At 48.6% G+C, this 20,901-nt stretch overlaps 1 long non-coding RNA gene across 1 annotated transcript; it reads left to right on the top strand.

Annotated features, from left to right (window-relative positions):
• Positions 1–5,165: 5,165 nt before the first annotated feature.
• LOC102554734 (uncharacterized) lies at positions 5,166–7,941 on the top strand. The gene is made up of 3 exons (XR_015634596.1): positions 5,166–5,696; positions 6,111–6,288; positions 7,326–7,941. It is a non-coding gene; the product is annotated as an uncharacterized LOC102554734 (long non-coding RNA).
• Positions 7,942–20,901: the final 12,960 nt, after the last annotated feature.

Genomic DNA, 20,901 nt, shown 5'->3' on the forward strand with positions numbered 1-20,901 from the left:
CAAGGCCAGACTGGGTTATACATGGGAGATTCTGCCTGAAAAAAGAAAAAGAAAACAAAACAACAACAACAACAACAACAAAAAAAAAAAAGCAAAAAGCCCCCCCCAAAACAAACCAAAACCAAAACCCCTCCAGAACCCCAAAAAACAAAAAGAAGACGTGTACTGGAATGTTCAAGGATACCTTGGTGATCTTGTTGACTGTTGGTGAGACCTTTGTGCCATTCCGCCATGGTCGGAAAAGCAGATGGGCAATCCAGCTCCCTGTGAAGACGGGGAAACGGCAAAGTTTTTGCAGTGGCTCTGTAGGCTAGCGCAGGTCAACGCAACACAGACCTGGAAGAAAGAATCGCAATTAAGGGATTGCCCCCATCAGATTGGTCCGTGGCATGTCTGTGGGGTGTTTTCTTGGTTGCTGATTGATGTCAAAAGGCCCAGCCCACTGTGGGCGGTGCCATCCCTAGGCCGGCAGGCCTGGGCTATAGAAGAAAAGTGGGTGACTGTCCAGTAAGCAGTGTTCCACAATGGTCTTTGCTTCATCCCGCGCTTCTGGGTTCTGACTCCAACGTTTTGTTTTTGTTCTTGTGTTTTCCCCCCTTCCACAGCAACAGGCAACCAAGCTAGAACAATAGCTAATCCAGTTTAATTTTTGAGGTGTGCACCTCTGACCTCAACATCTCTGACCGAGTTCTGTCCCCCAACACTGCTGAACCCAGGCATTAGACCTCGACGGGAGTTTGGACGAGGACGGACAGCACAGCATGGATCAGACGGAATGCTTGTGAAATTATAGTGAGAAGGAATGATTCTGAGACAAAGTGGGGCTGATTCGTGTGAGGAGGCAGCGGGTGAGCGGGTGAGCGGGTGAGCGGCGTGCGTGCAGAGCACTTGGCCACGCTGAAAGCGCTTCTTAAGTCAGGCCTTGTGGAACGGTGGCTACAGCGAGGCCTGGAGGCCAAGGGAGCTGGGCTGGAAGCCAAACCCCACTTCACTCTCCAAGTATGAGCCCGCAGGAGGTTGAATTTCCTACCACTCATAGTTTATAGAACTGGAGAAAGCCGTGGATAAAGTCTACTTGTGTGGTTGTGGGGGGCGGGGACCAGGTGACGGTAATGAAAATTGATGTTGTCCTTCCTTTTCTTCGTTGCTTCGTAATTCCCAGTACCGTAAAAAGAAAAGGTTCCTGCGTAACAAGGAATGTGTACAAATCTTGTTCTGGTCAGTGGGGACCGGAGCGACCCCTGGCCTGTGGTTCTGTCCCTGCTTAGCTGATGAAAGCAGGAGCCAGAGACTCTGCTAGGCCTGTAGACGGCAGCCTGAGCTGCTCTGCTGAGTCACTGTCTGACAGTGACAGGGCACAAAAAGTACCACAGGACTGCAAACTGCTTTGTGCTGTAGGAAGGATAAACATCACGGAAGCCACTCTTTCTTAAAAATAGAAAATCCTCTCTCCTTCCCGCTAGTGTGTGTGTGTGTGTGGGGGGGGGTGGATAAAGGGGAGGGAGACACCCACACCTATAAAATAAAATAATTTAAAAATAAGTTATGTGGTGGTTTTGTTATTATTGTTTTTTTTCTTTCTTTCTTTCTTTCTTTTTTTCGGAGCTGGGGACCGAACCCAGGGCCTTGCGCTTGCTAGGCAAGCGCTCTACCACCGAGCTAAATCCCCAGCCCTGTTTTTGTTTTTTAAGACAGGGTTTTCTCAGTGTGGCCCTGGCTGTCCTGTAACTCACTCTGTAGTCCAGGGTGGCCTCAAACTCAGAAATCTTCCTCTGCCTCCCCAGTGCTGGGAATAAAGGCACACACTGCCACTTCCTGCCTTGTGTGTTTTTTAAAAGTAATCTAAGTCTCAGAAGATAGGGTAAGTTGCACTGACGTCTGCCACCGAATTTGCCAACGGTGCATAAAGCAGAGGGAAAATGGCCTGACTCCCCATCCTGTGCCCAGACTTAGCCACCATGTAGAGAAACCTGTGACTAGAAGTCTATCTGTGTTCCCTAGTCTCCTTCCCATGTCTGCCCAACCAGGGTACAGGGAAAAAGCCAGCACCATGTTTGCCTTCCAGATGCTACTTGTCCCATCAGGATACCCTTTTCCTCTCCCAGCATCTCCTGTGCTCACAGTGGCCCCAGTGCCTGGTGTCCCTGAGTTGTGCCTCTGCTACATTCTATTTATTTATTTATTTATTTATTTATTTATTTATTTATTTATTTAATATATGTGAGTACACTGTAGTTGTCTTCAGATACACCAGAAGAGGGCATCAGGTCTTATTACAGATGGTTGTGAGCCACCATGTGGTTGCTGGGATTTGAACTCAGGACCTCTGGGAGAGCAGTCAGTGCTCTTAACCACTGATCCATCTCTCCAGCCCCTCTGCAGCGTTCTTAAGCAGGCAGACGCGATGCCAAAGGAGACATCTTTGGCTGGGTGTCTGGCGTTACGCAGGGATTTGGGGGGTTAATCCCAATAGTGTCTGTTGTTGGAGAAGAGGAAAACAGTTGTTCTTTTGCTTGCCCCACCCCCTGCCCCCTTCTACCCTGGAAAGATGGAGACAGAGGAGACTCCAGCAGGTCCAGTTAGCCTCTTAAGGAGTACTGGGTTCACCTCAGACCTCCAAAGTGGACGCCTCCAGGACAGTTATTCTGCAGCCTCCTTCCCCGGTCCGTCAGCTCAGAGACAGAACTGTCCTGGGAAAAGCTTTATTTTTCTTCTTATTATACAAACAGTAACCTAATTTTAAAAGTATAAGTCCAAGAATTGAACCCAGGACCCAGGAGGAAAAAAAATAATTATTTTTATTCTTTAATGTCTAGGGGTATTTTGCCCTCACGCATGTCTATGCACCATGTGCATGCAGTGCCCACAGTGGCCAGAAGAGGGCACCAGATTCCCTGGAACTGGAGTTCTGAGACATCATATGGGTGCTTGGAGCTAAACGTAGGTCCTTTGCAAGAGCAACAAGCGCTCTTAACCACTGAAACATCTCTTCAGCTCTCTCTCTCTTTTTCTTTTTTTTCAGAGCTGGGGACCGAACCCAGGGCCTTGCGCATGCTAGGCAAGCGCTCTACCACTGAGCTAAATCCCCAACCCCCTCTTCACCTCTCAAGTTGAACATTTTGATACATTAAGTCCTGGATCTGATATCCCTACACCCTGTATTCAAACAAAACATTTAAATTTGTGGTGCTAGGTGTCAAATCTATTGAGGCCAACACTCCACTACTGTGACCCATCCTTAGACCTAAAAGAGTTCTTGTTTTTGTTTTCAGAGTGCAAATGATTCCCTTCCTGCTATTGGTTCTGCATTTGCAAGGATCACCCTGCATTTGGAAACTTCCAGTAAGGATGTAGCACCGGTCTGATGCTCTCATGTTGTCTTAGGGTTTTATTGCTGTGAAGAGACACCAAGGCCAAGGCGACTCATTTTATTGGGGATGGCTTATAGTTTCAGAGGTTTAGTCCATTATCATCATGGTGGGAAGCAGAGCTAGTGCAGGCAGACTTGGTGCTGGAGAAGGAGCTGAGAGTTCTACATCTTGCTTGACCCAAAGGCAGCCAGGAAGAGGCTCTCTTCCGCATTGGGCGGAGCTTGAGCACTAGGAGACCTCAAAGCCCGCCTACACAGTGACATACTTCCTCCAACAAGAACACTCCCACTCCAACGGAGCCTCTTAATAGTGCCTCTTCCCTTGGGCCAAGCGGATTCAAGCATGCGCGCTACCAGCCTCCAGCAGGACCGCATGCTCTCACTTCCCTTCAGGTCTCACTTCATGATTACCTGAGGCTGTGCACCTCCTCAGGCATCTACTAGGCCATCAGCGTCTGTGAGTGGCTCTCTGAGACCAAGGTTTGGCACTTCTGCAGTAGGGGCAAGTCTCGCCTTGTTGCCTGTTTCTGTTTAGTTCCATGAGCTAAAAATAGATTTACCTTTCTTAAGTGTTTAAAAAAAGTCGAAAGAAGAAAGCTAGTTAATGGCATTAAAAAAAAAAAAAAAAAAAAAAAGAGGGTGTCCATAAATAGAGTCCATTGGAACCCAGTCTGTTTCATTTATTTCTGTCCCAGTTAATACTATTCGTGGCCGTCTTCCCACTCCAATGGCAGTTGTGGGTGGCTGTGCTGGACACTACGTGGCTTGGAGAATCCTTAAAAATATTCGCATGAGGCCCTTCGCCTGTCTCAGAATTCAGTCTTTCTGGGCTCCACCCCTTTGCTTTCCTCATGGTGCTGGTAGTGGCTGTCTTGATGAACCTCAGTCCTGAGATGAGAGGGCTGTCTCCTTCCTCCCGGAGCTTGTCAGGTCCTTGGTGGTCGAGCTGCTTCAATTAAGGCTACAGATGGAAGACAAGGAAAAAAAACAAAACAAAACAAAACAAAACAAAACAACAACAACAACAACAACAACAACGACCCCACACCAAGTCTGGAAAGGAGGGAGGTGTCAGCTTGGGGGTGGTTGCTGGAGGATGTCAACAGACCACCTCCCGATGTGGTCACAGTATTTAAATCTCCTCTCTTTTAGCTCTTGACAATTGCTTGTCTAAACTAAACAGTTGGCCTACTGGGGGAACAGGTGACCAATCCAAGTGTGTGTGTGTGTGTGTGTGTGTGTGTGTGCGCGCGCGCGCGCGCGCGCGCGTGTGTGTGTGTGTGTGTGTGTGTGTGTGTGTGTGTAAGTAAGTAATGCAGTTCAGGGACATGAATGAAGAGAGGACTTCTTGAGGGGTGTAGGGGACCAGGAAGAAGGCAGGAAGCAGGATGGGGCACAGTAGTAGGAAGGAAGGCGAGTAAGAACAAAATATAATTACACGAGCTCACAAGAAAAGGTCACAATTGTTGGGGTAGAAATCTCGGCTCGCGTCCGGACAAAACACAACAGGCCAACATGGTTCCATGTGGAAAGATTTAATGAGAGAAGAAGAGTAGAAAAGGAGATGAGTAAAGACCGGCCGTGAACACGTGGCGGGAAAGAGGGAGGGGAATGGGGAGACAAAGGACAAAGGGGAAGGGGGGAAGAGGGCAAGAGCAAGAAGCAAGAGAGCAAGAGAAGAGAGAGAGGAGGGGGGCAAGCAGCCCCTTATACAGATAGCATCAGGCATAGCTGGCTGTTGCCAGGTAACTGTGGGGCGGAGCATATCTGGCTGTTGCCAGGTAACTGTGGGGGTGGAGCTTAGACAGAATGGCAACCACAATGAAACGCATTAATTTGACTTTCAAAGTAACTGAGAGAAAAAAGGTATTTACAAATAAAGTTTCATGGCATAAAATTGTTTTTTAGGAAAAATTTTTGGGTCAAAACCTGGGCCCTGGAGACCTCAGTGATCTTGTAAGCCTTCTTCTTTGGTGTGGTCTTCATCAGGAAGCTTTTAATCGCCAGTCCTGTCTCCTCCTGGTCATTGGACGGTTGCTCTGTCTCCAATCCAATTCCTCAATCCAGACAGTACCAGGAAGTGAGGAAAGAACTCTCTGAAAAAGAAAGACAAAAACGGGTCCTAGAAATCTACAGGATCGGACTGGCAGGCATCATGACACATAGCCTCTCTTAGCCACAAAGGTCAAGTGAGAGCAGGCCTTTTGGCCCTGCCAAATGAAACCTGTGTTCAGTACCAGCCTTTATAGGATCTCAGTCTTGCCAAAGTTGAGAGATATGGAGGAGAGAGCACACGCAAGCCAGTCCCTCTCTGTCCCTGGCAAAGGTGAGACTCGTACCAACCTTTTTCTGTTTGCCGAGGGATGCCTGGTGGCTTCCCTCTTCTTTATGGTCAGAAAATGTATGGTCATCATTTTCAGTGATGTAAAGTCAGTGCGTAACCGGGAGGAAATAAACGTAGTGGCTGTGGAATGTGTGGTCTATTGTGTACTGAGGAGAATTGGAGAGGCCTTTTACAACAGGAAGCCCAGGATGGATGGCAACTTGTAGCTAAGTAATCAGTGTGGTATTTCACTTCAGTTGGAGGGAGTCCGTTCCCTCCCTCTTAGCCTGGACCTGAGGAGTAGATTTTCCCTAACCACTTATGGCTGTCATGTTTTACAGTGATGTCTATGTGTTATGCTTCAGGTTCTCAACATAGAACAAGGCTTACCTCTTCTTAATACTTCCCACAATCCAGCCAGCAAGAAACAGCCAAGAAACCCGTGATGTCCCTGAGGCTGCTGGGAGTCAACACCTTGCCAGGGGGCCAGCCTGGCTTGCTGGAAAGCATTTGCATTGAAATAAAAAGAGACAAACAATGACAAATAATGGGGCTCAGGAGTGATCTGCGACAGTCACCTCCCAAATAAAACTAGGTAACATTATATATGTTTTTAAAACGTTGCTTATTACTTTGTCTCTGTAGCCAGGAGGATCAAAGGCCTCTGATCCACAGTTTATCTATACCCCACATCCCGGGCCAGTGCTTTTGTATCTTGAGTGTGCTGACTTGAGTTCACATCAATCAACACAACTATTTGTGACTTTATAAGCAGAATCACATTTCAGAAAAGCCCAGCCTTAGGGCTGGAGAGATGGCTCAGTGGTTAGAGCACTGGCTGCCCTTGCCAAGGTTTGGTTCCCAGCACTCACGGGGTGGTTCACAACAATCTCTAACTGCAGTTTCCAGGTAACTGGACACACTCTCTGGCCTCTGTGGACAAGAATACAGTATTTTCCCCCTTTGTGATTTTTTTTTTTCCTGGAGCTGGGGACCGAACCCAGGGCCTTGCGCTTGCTAGGCAAGCACTCTACCACTGAGCTAAATCCCCAACCCCACCTTTGTGATGTTTATGACTCTTAGAGTCTGAACTGCTGACACAGTCATGAAGTGTCCTGGGTAACCAGCATGTGCGTGTGTGCATATGTGCGTGTCTGTACAGGGTCTCCTCATATATCTTAGGCTGTCCTCAACTTTGAAACCTTCCTGCCTCAGTCTCCTGGGTACTGACTTAGAAGCTAGCAAGGCCAGCTTGGTTTGCATTTTCTCCAGTGTTTATTTGGGTCTACATCCAGTTTTTCAAGCAAAACGCAAACTGCAAGGTGAGGTAATACACTGTGGAGTGATACTTTGAATCTAGGGTTGTACTTTTTTTTTGGTTCTTTTTTTCGGAACTGGGGATCGAACCCAGGGCCTTGTGCTTCCTAGGCAAGCGCCCTACCACTGAACTAAATCCCCAACCCCGGGTTGTATTTTTTAAAGAACTAAGATCCTTTTTAAAAGGACATCTTGAATGTTTAACTAAGAATCTGTCTTTCTGCATAAATATATTTGCAAATCTGAAAACAGTCTTTTATTAGACCAAACATCTTTTAAAAAAAAACCCTTTCCTTTAATATGTTATTTTTATAGGTGCTAAAAGAAACAGTGAGGTGGTAATGAGAACAGACACTTGTTGACTTCCAGCTCTGGAGGGAACACTTCTGATTGTTTTCCCATGAAATACCCGTTTTCGTTCTCCCAACAACTCAAGAGAATCTGCTGTTACTGTCTCACTCCTCCTACACCCAACGAAACCAGGGCGGAGTGCGGACATCGTTGCCAAGGTCAGGACGCCACCCAGGTTCAGGCAGCTGCGGCTGGCTCAAAGGGCTTGCCCTCCGCACACACTGCAGCTCATTCACGGGAGCGTGGAAATCGAGAGAAGCAGCAGCCCAACTGTAATTAGAGGCCAGAGGAGGAGACGCGGGGACCCGCTCAGGATTTATGCCTGAGCGGTGGCGATGTGGAGCAAGTCCTCTGTGTAATGAAGATGCCACATTCTAATGAGTTTGGGAGAAAGGAGAGTCTGTTAGCCGGAGGTCTATATTTGGATCTTTATCTGCTGATATGATGAAGAGATGAAACTTCCCGATTGCTCTCCCTGTATGTGGGATCTCGGATTGGAAATTCGTTTCAGGATGCACTCCCCAAACTTGGGCTGATGGACCTGGTTCAGGTTTTCATTAAAAACTGCTCCCATACCTAACAAGGTCTTCTTTTTCACCTTCATAGCTAGGAACTCTCCCACAGGGGGTCTGGAGTTCTTAAAATATTTTTAGGTTGCCAGGTTTCTTGTGTGGGCTCTCCAGAAAGCCAATTTTCTTTCTGAGCCCTCACGGCCGTCCAGTTCTGTCTTCTACCCCCTCCCTGGATGACCATAAAAATGCTACCTAATTACTGATTTTTGGGGGGGTCCCCGAGGTATTGGTCTATAGGGTACTGTATATGCTATAAACCTCCTCACATGGGAGGGAAGCCTTCGCCATGTAAATCTTCAGGCCTCGTAATAGGATTCCTCTGTAATTGTTTGCAGCCGGATGCCAGACAGGGTCAAATGTCATAATTCAACGTGCCCTGAGCATCTCAGAAGGGAACAGAGAAGAGGGCTGTCTCTTTGTGGTGGTGCCCATCTCTAAGGAGAGCTCCCTAAAAGTCAAAGTCTCTTCACCTGCGGTTCCTTCATGCCTCATGGGAGAAGCAAATCCCAGCAGGACTAGGTAAGAGACTGACCTTAGTCCTGTGAGGCACACTCAAGCCCAAGTTCAGAGCAGTTGTCCGAAATTTTAGCCAGGGTACTTTTTTTTTTTTTCTTTTTTTCGGAGTTGGGGACCGAACCCAGGGCCTTGTGCTTGCTAGGCAAGCGCTCTACCACTGAGCTAAATCCCCAACCCCGCCAGGGTACTTTCTAACAGTGTATTCTTTAGAAACATGTAAAAGTTTTTTTCTTTTTCATTTTATTTGTACCTCTTCGCCAGCAAGTGCACGAAGTATGTGCAGTTCCTTAAGAAGCCAGAAGGCGGCGTCAGATCCCCTGGAACAGCAGTCACAGACGGTTGTGCGCTGCCATGTGGGTAATGGGAAATGAACCCAGGTCCTTTGCAAGGGCAGAACGCGCTCTTAGCTGCTGAGCCATCTCTCCATCTCTCCAGGAAAAAAATTGAACCTCGTCTTCCTCCTCCTCCCCATTCTTCTACCCCTCCCCTATCTCTCTTTCTTTTTTTGTAGCCCAGACTATGTACCTAAGGCTGGCCTTGACCTCTTTGATCCTTCAGTTTTCCTTTTCTAGGTGCCGAGGTAGCACCATTCCTGACTAGAAACTATTCTTAAGAAACATAACACATTTATATCTATAATGTAAATGTATGATTATTTGGATCAACTCAAATGTTTCTAGGGAGAAACACCATATATAAAACATAATACAGTGGGGGTTGGGGATTTAGCTCAGTGGTAGAGCGCTTACCTAGCAAGCGCAAGGCCCTGGGTTCAGTCCCCAGCTCCGAGAAAAAAAAGAAAAAAAAAAAAAACATAATACAGTGTAGTTCAATGGAAGACATTAAGAGGAAATACTGCATGATCATTTCTTTGTTACGAGGCGAGGAAATTAGATAACTAGCCATTTGTTGGCTACCAGTTTATCCTCTAGGATTAAAACCAAGTTACATACATTTTTAATGTTTAGAAGCTGGAGATATGGTTCAGTGGTTAAGAGCACTAGCTGCTCTTACAGAGGTTTGGGGTTCGGTCCCAGCATCCACGTGATGACTCACAGCCATCAGCAACTCCAGGTCCGGGAGATCTTACGCCCTCTTCTGGCTTCTGCCGGTATTGCACAAATGTGGTCCACACGCTTACATCCAGGCAAAACATTCATACGCATAAAATAAATCAATCTAAAAGAATCCTAGTGTCTGTGACTTGGGAAAGACCGATGCATAGATCTGAGGCTGTTGGTGCGAGAACAGCGATGGGGAGAGAGGTGTGTGCATTACCCCAGAGTTTTCCATTGCATTAGCTACTGTATCTAGTACCCTGGAATTAACCACACTCCTCTCCAACAGGGGCAGGTTAGACCGGAGGTGCTGCTGTGTGGATCATGAGTGTTCCTTTCAAGCACGGTGGCTAAAAGCTTCGTCCCAAGTCTGTGGCATTATTGGGAACTGGTGGAATGTTTAGGAGAGGAGACAGGGAGGAGGTTAGGCCACTGGGGAACTTGCATGGCCTTTGGAGGCGATATTGGGACCTCGTCCCCTTTTTTTCTGTTGCTGCTTCCTGGATGTCATGAAATAGGCAGGTGCCTCCTGCCATGCCATGGTGTGCCAGGCCTAAAGCAACATGTCCAAGTAGCTGTGGTCTGAAACCAGGGAATCCACGAATCAGAAAAGCCTTTCCTCCGTTTAAATTAATCATTTCAGGCCCCTAAAAATATTTTTTGGGGAGCGGGGGGATGCACATACCACTACACATGTGTAGAGGCCAGAGATAAGCCTCCAGAGGATTTCTTTCTGCACGTGGGCTCTGGGAACGGAAGTCACGTTCTCAGGCACTCTAGCAAGTGGCCTTCCCTGCTGTCTGGCTGGCCCGACTCAGGGCAACAGAAAGCCGCCCTGCACGGGAGCCCTGCTGGAAGTTTAGGGTCACTGTGGTTCTGGCTCAGGTCCGGTTTCTGGATCTCTTTCCCAGGTGACCTCGGCCATGCTAAGTTATGCCCTCTGGATATGCATCAAGAACCCCTCCCCCACCCCAGAACGACAAGTTATGTTCTTTTAAAAACTGAGATCAGTAGCCATGGAAAACCCAAGTGTGGTCTCCATAGCAGCAGTCCCTACACATCAGAGTAGACCAGAGGCTTTCAGTAGTAAATCCCAGTTCTTCCCCGACCCAAGTCTTAAGTTACAATAGGTCAGTGTGATGGAGCTGGCTTTGAGGATCTCCTCTGACAGGATTATTATTAGTAGAATTATTATATTAGGGCACGTCCGTGAGGTGATTTCCAGGGGTGGTTCTGTCATGAGGGCTTCTCCCTGCAAATGTTTCAATCCACGGATACAGGTGTGTGGTAGCGACAGTAGGCGCTGGGGCCTGAGAGGGAGAAACACAACACCGAGGATGTGTCCCAATAGCTAGGTCTCAACCTATTCCTTCTTCCACTCCATCTCTCCTCCCTGTTTCCTGGTTCTCCGTGAAGCAAGCAGATGCCATCTGAATCATTCTCCCATCGCCATGATAGTCTGTCTAAGCACATTGAACCGGAAACCTATAGAATTGAACCCTCTAAAACCACTGGAGGGATGGGTCGGTGGCGAAAAGTGCTCGCTGCTCTTCCAAGAGAATCTACATGTGATTTCTACCAAATCTACAAGGTGGCTCATAACCCCCTCAGCCACCTGTAACTCCAGTCCCAGGGGATCTAGCGCCCTCTCTGGCCACCACAGGCACTGCATGCACATAACGCATATATACATACATGCAGGCACTCATTCACACGAAAATAATGAATTTTTTAAAAAATTATTCATTCCTGCCTTTAAGTTTTTCTGTCAGGTATTTTGTCACAGCGATGGTAAAAGTCAATCATTCAGGGTACAGTCTAGACACCTATTTGCCTGAAGTTCCCCGAGGGCTATAACAGCAAGACTCATGCACCCCATCCCGACAGTGGCCATTGCCAGCCACCTTCAGAGTTGACAGACAAAGGGAGTTGTTTAATAGGTAGTAACGTGCTGCCAAATGACTGCGTGGCTGCAATGAGATGCACTGCAGGAGCAACGAGAGGGCACGTATTGCACCCAACAGTTAGAAAAAAACGGCTAACACTTGACACCTCTGGCTAAGGTCTGGCGCACAGCACCGCACACACAGCACCTGTGATGTCCCCACAGCTGTGTTCATCTTCTCTAAGGAAGGAAAGGAGGCTGCGGGTGGCCGGGTAACTGAAGCCAAGATCGCAGATCGACAGCTAGTATCCTTGGGGGAGAATCCAGGTGTCTAGCTGTGGTTGCTTTCATGCGCCAATGTTTGTAGCGGGGGTGGGGTGGGGGTGTGTGTCTGCAAACCCCAAGGCCAACGGGGTGTTGATCCATGGGAAGGAGGAAGGAAATCTGGTTCAACGCGACTCTACTGACTTGTTGATTCAACTTTGAGTGTCTGACACCAGGTTATTTAAGCACAGTGCAATTGGATGAAAAACATTTCCTTGCTGACAGCAAACTTCATCCTGTATGCACAATAAAGCTTAACGTGTCTGCGTTGAAACTCTTTGTAAAGCACATGTAACGTCTTCCATGAAGATGGGTGACTAGAGGGCTGGGAGTGGATGTGACCTGTGGCCTGGTGACATTTGTGCCATCTGTGTTGGCCTAGAGCACATCAGACCTTCCATCACGAGCTTGTCTTTCTCGTCGAGCTATCTGTAGAACCCATCTTTATAGAAGAGAGGCCCTCGTGTGTTTACGATTCTTGGTCTCTCTGTGCTTACTGAGAGCTCAGGGCCTCCGTATGTCCCACAGATGCTGTGACAGATTAGAGTCACCAGCAGCTCCTGTCATCTCCGGACAGACACACAGCGGGCCTTGCTTTCCTTGGCTACAAAATGGGGGGCCTAGTACTCCCGAGAGCTGAGGGTAAAATGAGCTGAAGAGCACAGCCCTGTTGAAGCTACCGGGACTGGGAATCAGAAGGAAGTGACGTCAGTTTGAGGGATGCTTCTGTCCCGCCCCGCGGTCCGGTTATAGATGGTCACAGTGTGAAGTGTTATGTACAGCATTCTCTGCGTCTGTTTTTGGGCTGGTCTCTTCACTTCTCTGCTAGACTGGGTTGAAGAACTGACCTCAGCTGACTGGGCTCCCTAGGGTTAAAAAGGTATCTGAGGGGAAGACACTGAGTCTATTTCAGTTTCAACTGCCTCTCCACTGCTGTATTCAGGGATTTTTTTCTGGCTTATAATAGCATCTGGGCATGTCCTTAACACCCTTCAAAGTCCACAGTGTGCCCTCTTACCCCATGTGGGCTGCCCGGGGCTATTTTGGAGGGCCAGGATTAGCAATGGGGTGTGTGTGTGGGGTGTGTGTGTACTGAATCAAAAAACAATCTCTTTGAAAGAGCAGGATCCTCCCTTGCAGTACACAGGACCTTCTGTCTGAGTGCAGACCTGGGTTAGCATAGCAACGTCTGAGGTTTATAAGAGTTGGAGGGGTTGGGGATTTAGCTCAGTGGTAGAGCGCTTGCCTAGCAAACGCAATGCCCTGGGTTCGGTCCCCAGCTCCGAAAAAAAGAAAAAGAAAAAAAAAAGAGTTGGAAACAGGGAAATAACTCAGGGGCAGGATGCATGAAATGAGTTCTTTTTAACGAGCCACTGTCGGTGAGACATCCCGCCATATTTAGTTATAGGTGTAAGGTGTGTTTTCAAATGAGAAATGTCCGCCAAAGGCTGGGGTTTTCCCCCGAACACTGTTGCCAGTTGGTGGCGCTGTTTGGGGGAAGTGTATCAGCTTTGCGGGAGGAAGTATGTCACTGAGGGTGGGCCTTAAGAGTCTGAATTCTCTTGGGGTTGGGAATTTAGCTCAGTGGTAGAGCGCTTGCCTAGCAAGCGCAAGGCCCTGGGTTCTGTCCCCAGCTCCGAAAAAAAGAAGAGTCTGAATTTTCACCCCACTTGCAGTTCGCTCTCTCTGCTTTCTGACTGGTTGTAGGTGCAATCTCCCAGCTGTCTAGTCTGACCGCCTCTCTTGTCATATAGACGCTTCCTCTGGAACCACAAGCTAAAATGCACCCTTCCTTCTCAGGTGGTTCTCAGCCCTAGTGTTTTATTCCAGCAACAGAAAAGCGACTATTTCAAGATGGTTAAATACGGGCCATTTCCACATATTTCTTATTTAGGGCCATAGAGCACTTTCCGTGCAATACTGTGTGCACAATAGATTTTCTTTAAATGTTGAGAATTTTATGTTACTTATATGTTCGTCTGTCCATTTTATATTTTGAGTTTATGTCTGTCATTGTAATGGGGCTGAGGGCACAAAAATCGTTAAGAACAGTCGCTATTATTAGACACTTATTAATGCACCAGGAAAACAGAGAAGTGAGCCAGGAATTAAAATCAGTATACACTGGGACTCGGGAGATGGGTCCATGGTTAAGATATCGACGGCTCCTCTTTCTTTTTTCGGAGCTGGGGACCGAACCCAGAGCTTTACGCTTGCTAGGCAAGCGCTCTACCACTGAGCTAAATCCCCAACCTCGACTGCTCTTGTAAAGGACCTGGGTTTGATTCCCAACACCCACGTGGCAGCGAAAGACCCAGTTACTCTGGAACTAAAGCATCTGGTGCCCTCTTCTGGCTTCCGTGGGTACTGCATGCACGACGTGCACTTCTATGTAGGCAAAACACCTATCTACAATATAAACAAGAAATAAAACCTTGAAAAAAATGTAAATTTCTGTGTGTGATATAAGGATGATGGGGGAGGCATGGGTGCTATGGGGTGCAAGAAAGAAGACCAGGGATCATGTAAGGTCAGTGTCCAAAAAGAGTCTTTCGAGGCGAAGAGATGGCCGAGTGAAATGGGTGCGAACATCTCCAGGGGCCAGCGGCGTTCTGAATCCATTCTAGCACGAATACCGCGTGGTACCTAGCGAGGGTGAATGCAGTTTTGTAGACCTCGTGTTTGGGCAGATGTTTAGGCCCTCTGCATGCATCTCTCGTATCTAGGTCTGAATTGAGTCCATGGGTTGACAGCTTTTAAAACAACATTGTTTGAGTGCTGTTGCATAGACCGCAGAAGCAATGTGACCGGGTTCACATCTGAGCTTATTATCCTGGCCCTGCGTGCGGGAAAGGTTTGACGGTTAGCACAACAGCAAGCGCCTGGGCTGTTCTCCTTTACAAGGGTAAAAGCAATGCTGAGAAAGTCAGGTCGGTGGGAGAGGGAGCACAGGACTCTAAAGATCATGGATCTGCCAAGCCTGCCCTCCCAGTGCTGCCTGCAGACACTGGGATGAGAAACCAATCTCTAGTCTTCCGAAAGCAGCTGTGGTGTGGGCCTGTGAGGGAGGGCTAACCGCCATCTTTAACCATTCCTCCCTGGGGGAGACAGACTGGGAGATGGCCAGCGAACCTCCATCTCTGGGTGTCATCCCTCTCCCTTGAGTATGCACCGGGTCTGAGCTGGCTTTTACCCACAGACCTCAGAGAATCGGCTTCCATGAATATCCTACCTCGGAGCCTCGCTTTCGTCTGCTTAGAAAGTCTAGTTCGCAGCTGGGTTTGGTAAAACAAGTCGGCATGCTATGAACCACTCCATTGAAGACACTCCGACAGCAAAGAAGTGAGAGGCGCTCTGGCCCGTAGCCAGAGAGGTACATGCCAAATATTGACCGGAAGTAAAGGAGGTGGGTTTTTTTTTTTTTCTTCTTTTATTGGATTTTTTTTTTTTTTTTTGGTTCTTTTTTTCGGAGCTGGGGACCGAACCCAGGGCCTTGCGCTTCCTAGGTAAGCGCTCTACCACTGAGCTAAATCCCCAGCCCCTGGATATTTTTTATTTACATTTCTGTTTTCGGAGCTGAGGACTGAACCCAGGGCCTTGCCTAGCAAGCGCTCTACCACTGAGCTAAATCCCCATCCCCTTTTATTTACATTTTAAATGTTATCCCCTTCCCTTGTTTCCCTTCCAGAAAACTGCTATCCCATCCCCATTTCCCCTGCTTCTATGAGGATGCTCCCTCACTCACACACCCACACCCTTCTACCTCCCTGCCCTGATATTCCCTACACGGGGGCATCGAGCCTTCATAGAACCAAGGGCTTCTCCTATAGATGCCAGACAATGCCGTCCTCTCTTACATATGTGGCTGGAGGCATGGGTCCCTCCCTGTGTACTCTTTGGTTAGTGGTTTAGACCCTGGGGGATCTGGGGAGGGGGTCTGGCTGGTTGATATTGTCGTTCTTCCTATGGGGAGTTCTTTAAGCTGGAAGAAAAGGACTCAATAAGAGACCACCTGAAAGAAAACCTCATGGTCAGACTCGGAATGTCTACAGCTGAGACGGTGATGTGTATACGTCAGTATGCCTACTAAATACTAATTTAATTATTATTAACTATATCATATGAAATTTAATAAAGCATCAGATGCCTAACAATTTGTTATTAAAATATTGTTAATAATAATAATTGAATATAGTAAAACCCCATGCTAAACTAAAAAGGACACAAAGCCCTCCCACTAGAGAAAACTACTTAACTGCGAGGGTAAGAGAGTGAGGAAGGGAGAAGGGCCCTACAGAAGGAAGACGCCATTAACACATGTGCGGGGGTGGGGGGTGGGGGAAGCCCTCATCCGTCAGTGATAACCTTCAGTGTAACCAGAAGAGCATTATGTACGTATGTTTATACGTTTACAAAAGAATTGTATCTGTTTGTAGCAATTAAAGTGAGTGTTCCAAATCCCTGCTGACCTGCGTGAGCGAATCTCAGAAGCACGTGACGCCGAAGGAACGGAAAGGCAACCTTAAGGAAGTGGGGTTTAAATTGGGCGTACCGGTTGGGGATTTAGCTCAGAGGTAGAGTGCTTGCCTAGCAAGCCTAAGGCCCTGGGTTTGGTCCCCAGCTACGAAAAAAAAAATGTCCTTAAACTGGGCATACCGGTCTAACTTTTTTTTTCTTTTTCTTTTTCTTTCTTTTTTTTTTTTTTCGGAGCTGGGGACCAAACCCAGGGCCTTAGGCTTGCTAGGCAAGCACTCTACCTCTGAGCTAAATCCCCACCCCACCCCCCCACCCCCCACCCCCCCACCCCCCCCACCCCCCCCACCCCCCCCCCCCCCGTCTAACTTTTAATCCCAGCACCCGGGAGGCTGGGTAGGTGGGTCTCTGAGTTTGGGGCAAGCCTGGTCTACATAGTGAGTCCTAGGTCAATCAGCGCTACACAGCGAGACTGGCTCAGTCCTTAGGTCACGGTGAGCGCTATTGATAGCCAAGTGACACAGGACGGTCAACTTGAGCAAGGTGGGGTATGATAATAATTATGGTTATAAAATGATTATAAATCTAACTAGATAAGGCTTGACAGCAGGCAAAACATCATTATTGGATGTCTAGAATATAGCAAATATTGTGGCTGTAACAGGCATGCCACTTTAAGCAGCTTGGGTCTGTGCTACCTAGGGAGAGGCTTGGTCAAGAGAGCTTCAATCCAACCTGGACTGCATAAGCCGTTTCTGTAGTAGATCTGCCAGCCGGTGCCTTAGCTGCAGCTAGTTAGTTCATTTTAGTTCCGTACATGGATATCCACTCCCCTGTGATTGGAGCAGAGACCCCACTGGGACTGTGCGCTCAGGCTCTCCCTGCTACAGGACCCAACTGCAGCCTTCCGAGCTTCTCGTAAATCCAACACTAAAGGGCACTGGGGTCTTGGGTCACACAGCTATGCATTCTGTCGTGCACGGATTTGACCTTGCTCAACAGCCTCTTGCGTGGTTAGGCCCTCATCCCGCAGGGAGCGTTTTTGAAAATCAAGTAAGCAAGGGGAGGTATGAAAATACACTAGAGGGGTTGGGGATTTAGCTCAGTGGTAGAGCGCTTGCCTAGGAAGCGCAAGGCCCTGGGTTCGGTCCCCAGCTCCGAAAAAAAGAACAAAAAAAAAAAAAAAAAAAAAAAGAAAATACACTAGAATCCTCAGAGCCCTCAAATCACCCACGGGGACTTTACATTTACACACACGGGTTGCTACAGCCGTTCCTCAGTAGCCCCTGGCGTGTTCCCAGACTATAATCCGCCCAAGAATTTTCCCGATGTGCTTGTCTCTGGCATCGTGTGTGGGATGCCCTCCTGGCTTTCTTCCTTAGGTAGACTTGCACATCTTCTGGGTGCTTTTCGAAATCGTGATAAAGACCCAGAGGCCTGCACTACGTTGCCTGTGTAACAAAACCTTCACACAGAAGCTAGGAATCCTAACGGATCAAGGACCCTGGCCACCATCCCATGACAAATGGGCTGGGAAGGTAACCGTGGGGGGAGTACTCAGTTGTCATTATAGGCGAACGGGATTGATCTGGGCATTCGACAGCTCAGGGAGCACTAGAGGCAGGAGCAAAGGCTCCGCATGGTGCCCATCGCTCGCCCTAATTGCTCCTTCAATGGACCAGCACCAGGCTCAGTGACAGGGATGGGGCCACTGCTTACTCAGCTCTCTCTCTCTCTCTTTTTTTTTCTTCTTTTTCTTTTTTCTTTTTTTCGGAGCTGGGGACCGAACCCAGGGCCTTGCTCTTGCTAGGCAAGCGCTCTACCACTGAGCTAAATCCCCAACCCCAGCTTTGACATTCTTTACCTGTGAACGTTCTATCTGCACACACAGCCAAGTCATCCATGCTTCTGGGGCTCGCCAGGAATGAAGGCACTCTTGGCTTTCTTTCTTTTTTTTTTTTTTTTGGTTCTTTTTGGTTCTTTTTTTCGGAGCTGGGGACCGAACCCAGGGCCTTGCGCTTCCTAGGTAAGCGCTCTACCACTGAGCTAAATCCCCAACCCCACACTCTTGGCTTTCTTATTCAAACATTAAGGAGCCAATGACCCTGCGACCCAGCAGACACCTTTCTCCTACCCCACTGCCTTGTATGGCCCTCACTTGCAACTTGGCCATCCCTCCGGGCAAACCTTCCAGGGGTCAGGAACATGGAATTGGGCTTTTGGTTAGTTTTTCCCTTATGGGCTCTGACTCTGTTTCAATATTGCTACATCTGGTTCGCTGTGACCTGGATGGGCCCATCACTTCCCTTCCCCCTTTCCTGTCCCCGCTCTCGCACACTGGCACTTTACAGACCTCACTAACATGCCGGTCTAAAGATCAAGACCCAAGGCCTATGCAGAATTAGTTTCCGAACTCTCCTACTGACACAGCCCTATCAGATCTGGTGAACTGAGGCATCAAGCACTGCCTTGCTTATGACTCAGTTTCCCCCTGTCGTCCTTCATCTGCTGTCCTCCAGTCAAAGGTGACTCAACCAAGTATCCCTAACGGCTCACGAGAACTGGGCCATCAGAGCCAGGTTTTCCTCACGTTGCTTCATACGAAGCTTGCGTTGGCCATACCCCTGCTTTCTCCCTTTCTAGGCCCTCAGAGCAATCTGGTTCAGCCCCATGCCTGCAACCTCACAAGTCAGACTGTGAGAGGCTCACATGTCTTTCCCGAGTCTGGGAGTTCAGGTGCTGAGTTTCTCCTGACGACTCCAGGGCTGGTCATTCATTATCAAGGCCCCGTCTGCAAGCTGGGTCACGAACCTCCCCCTCATACTAAAGATCAGACCCAAGGGTTGCCTTCTGTCACCGTACCGCGCTTGTCCCTCTTCACCGTCTAGTTACTCTCATGGGCTTCATGGTTCTGAGAGCCACGAGGGGCTTAGTCAGCACAAAGGTAATTTGTACTTCTACCTGTCCAACCCCGCTTCTTACAACTGGTAAGAAGCATCAGTTCGCTCCTCCTTTCTTTCTTCTTTTCCTGTCAATTCAAAGGCCGGAGGTCTCCTCGCCTGTTTTCCTCTTTGTGATTTCTCCTTTTTTGTGGGCAAATGTGCAGATAGCTGAGCCTTGGCTGCATACACTGCGACCTATGAAGGCCACGCAATCGAGGTCACCGCCTGTTTATGATACTGTCCTGGGCCAGTTACTTCGGGGGACTGCAATACATTCTATAGCCAGTCAGTTGTTGTGAGAGGCATCCCCATACTCACACGGGAGACCCCGTGCATGGAGGACCGTGCCACCCGACGCCTCCCCAGCACGCTCCATTAGGTGGGACAGCCCAAGCTGTCGACCTTACCAGTCACAGTAGAGACAATGCGATGTGCTATGGCGTGCGGGTCCAAACCACATGGGTGAGGACCACCCCTGAAGAGGCTGTGCCCTCCGATGGCTTAGCCTCAGTAGCACATCTTACCATCCACAGCAGGGATGAGGAAGAAACCCCTCCCCAAACTCATATGTTCCATCACTGCGTAGGTACCAAGTGTCTATTAAGTTTCCTAAAGGGACTTGAGAGAATCATCTTGTTCACCTGTAGGGAGGAGGGCTGTGAAAGGTACCCTGATTATGGTCAACATAGGTCTAATCCCTGGGGACCCTAAAAGGGACATCAGGAACATTCCCAGTCTCCTAGGAGATCAAGTCCTTCGTAGTTACAGCCCCCCCCCCAAACCCCTGTAGAGAGGTTTGAGACAGATCAGTCAGGTAGGGCAACACCTCGAGCCCCTCCTCCACAGGTGAGGGCGTGACCACAGGTCCCACAGGCTCAGAGTAGAAACAGGACCACGCCCCCAAATATGTAGATGAGGTCTTCCCAAGCTCTCAGGCCAAACCGATAGGAAGTACCTGCTGTCAGTCACTGACCCATCCAAAAACTGTGTTTAAGAATCGTGTTCAAGATTAAAGGTGTGCAGGAATTACTCCAACGTCTGAGAGCTTCTGTCATAAGAGCTGTAACACTGACACTTGAGGAAGAGATCTGCTCTCCTGAAATCGCCACCAGAATCTCCCCTGTACCCTTCGCTGTCTAGTCAGTCTCCTCGAAGCGGCAGTGGCAGAAAGCAGCAGCAGAGGCAGCAGAAGCAGTCCACCTTCCTTGCCTGAGTTCTCTCCCCCTCACCGGAACCCGAGACCTAGCCAGGCCAGATATCGCTGGGGAAAGCCCTTGGCTCACCAGCACCACATTCATGCCAGAACAGGGCACCAACAACAGACCAAGGAAATTATGCTACGAGTCTAGTGTGGCGAACCAGCATTTAGCAGGAGCTACAGACAGGAGCCTGGGTGAGGGATGGCAGCCTACAGGGCTGTGAACAATTTAAGGGCGGCTATGTTACTTAAGACTGTCCCGCCTGTCCTCAGAGAGAAGCAGGTCTCCTTGTGTGATGGCTTGCGAGACCTCCTCCCCTTCCACAGTGGAAGGTTAGTGGGTTCAATCTTGTGAGGCCTGTCACCGCTAATCAGCTGCTGTCTTAAGGTTGAGATGGCCAAGGAGAGACCATGTGGTAACACGCATGGCCTCTAGCCCTCTTCCCAACAGAGCTCCAATCCCTCTCTGAAGACTCAGGAGCCTGGCCTTTGGTGTTCACACTTCTAGCAACATCCTGGTCTTTTTCATTCCCACCAGAACAACCCTAGGCATTTCTTACAGGCTTTATTTA

The sequence above is a fragment of the Rattus norvegicus genome, chromosome 12 (assembly GCF_021556685.1).
Source record: "Rattus norvegicus strain SHRSP/BbbUtx chromosome 12, alternate assembly SHRSP_T2T, whole genome shotgun sequence".
NCBI classification, from domain to species: domain Eukaryota; kingdom Metazoa; phylum Chordata; class Mammalia; order Rodentia; family Muridae; genus Rattus; species Rattus norvegicus.